Source organism: Triticum urartu, chromosome 7, assembly GCF_003073215.2.
Source record: "Triticum urartu cultivar G1812 chromosome 7, Tu2.1, whole genome shotgun sequence".
Taxonomy (NCBI): Eukaryota; Viridiplantae; Streptophyta; class Magnoliopsida; order Poales; family Poaceae; genus Triticum; species Triticum urartu.
The window spans coordinates 299,530,962-299,533,060 of record NC_053028.1 but is presented as its reverse complement, the minus strand read 5'-3'; positions in this window follow the sequence as shown (position 1 = coordinate 299,533,060).

Here is a 2,099-nt window from a genome sequence, read left to right as displayed (position 1 = left end):
GCACCTCTTTGTTCTGCTTCTTCCTGTTGTTGCGCCGCCGGTTTTTCTTTGCCGGGGCAGCATCTTCGCTGTCAGATCCTTCTGCTCCGGTCTTCTCTCCGGGGAGTCTCCTCCCTTCCTCAGCACGTGCACATTTGTTGGCCAGGGCGTACAGCTCGCTGACGTCCCTAATCCGGCACATCGCCATCTCCTCCCGCATCCTGCGGTTACGCACGTTCTGATGGAACGCGCTGATGACCGCGGCGGGGTGGACGTCTGGGATGTTGTACTGTACACAGCTGAACCTCTGGATGTACTTGCGCAGGGGCTCCCCTTCCTTCTAGACGAGCAGATGGAGATCACTCTCTTGGCCATGAGGTTTGTGGCCGCCTGTAAAGGCGCCGACAAACTGATGGCACAGCTCAGCCCAGGAGGATATGGAGTTGTCCGGCAAGTGCATGAGCCAGGACCTGACGTTGGGCTTGAGCACCAACGGGAAGTAGTTGGCAAGGATCTTGTCGTCCCGCCCCCCAGCAGCCTGCACCGCGATGGTGTAGATGCTGAGGAACTCCGACGGATGCGATGCCGTCGTACTTCTCTGGCACATCTGGCTTGAAGTTCTTCGTACTGGGCCACTGGACTTGCCGCAGCTCACGAGTGAACGCAGGGCAACCTACCGTGTACGGCAAGTTGCCTGGTTCCCCCGGCGCGTGCATGTCAACAGAGGGCCCAGCACGCTGGTCTGGTTGACGTCGCGCTTCTCTTCGCCGCTCGATGCGAGTACGAGCGTCCTCTTGCCGTCGTTCTTGAAGAACTTGGCGCTGATCGCGACGAGCTCGCGGATCTGACGACGCGGTGGAGTCGCTGTCGAGGCGGATCCGGCAGGTCGGCGATCTCGGCCTTCGGGGCGGGAAGTGCACAGAGGTTGCACCCCCACCGGTCTTGTCACCACCGGTTCGCGCCTGGCTGACTCGCTGCGGCTGCGGCGTGGTCGGCTGCCGAGGAGCGTCGCCGTTGGCGAAGCCGATGAGACTCTGGCTTGTGGCCCTCCAGTCGTCGACCTTGTCCGCCGCTGGAGGGTAGTCCAGGAGCAGCTGAGCTCGCGCTAGAGCTTCTGCTGCGGTGGCGGGCGGCGGTGGCGAACGGTGTGAGGAGCGGGATAAGCTCGGACTTCTAACTATGTTAGAAGGAGCAGTATCTCGTCCAGGCGACCGTGTCTCGCTCGCGCCAGCAGGTTGGCGTGCATGGTGGTCCTGAGCACTCCGGGATCCACCAGCTCGATCTTGATCCAGCGAGCGCATGGTACCGTGAGTACCATGACGCTGCCGGTCCCGCGCCTCCTGGGATGGGCGCGGTGCATGCACGGACGCCGAGGTCTTGGAGTGCGCCCGGTCGTTGTGGGAGCCGGCCACGCCGCCGATGGGCAGCGCAGCCTTGCCCTGGGACCTGGCAGCACCATGAGTTCCCTCGTCGATGCGTGCTCTTCCGCCGGCGCCTACCCCACCATCCGTTTGCTCCGGCGGTGGGTGGCTCGGCGCGGACGGAGCAGCTGCCTCTGAAACTTTCTTCTTCGGTGGCATGTTGATGAAGATGGCGAAGATCTATGAAGAAGATGAAGATCTAGCCCGCAAGAACGCCGGATCTGGTTCACACAACTTCGACGCCCCCTACCTGGCGCGCCAGAGATGCCGGGGCTGCTGATCCTCGGGCACCTATGGGACCGGGGTCCCTTTTGGTTCGGCGGGGGGCGGAGGTCGCGCAAAGAGCAGATCGAGGCGAAGCACACGGGCGATTTACCCAGGTTCGGGCCGCACGGATGCGTAAAACCCTACTCCTGCTTTGTGGATTGTATTGCTTTCTAGCTCGGGAGCGAGATCGAGCGTGAGTGTGTGGAATTGCTGAACCCCGAGCGAGAGTGTTCGAAGTGTCTAACCCCTAGCGAGAGTGTTCTAACCCCTAGCCAGAGTGTTCGAAGTGTCTAACCCCTCTCTCAGTTGCCCCGGGCCTCCTTTTATATGCGCAAGGGGTTACCGACATAGGGCAACGGAGGGCAAAAGTGGAAGAGTGGTGGTAGGCACAGCTAGGTGCTGTAGTAGGCACAGCTAGCTGCTACAGTGTTA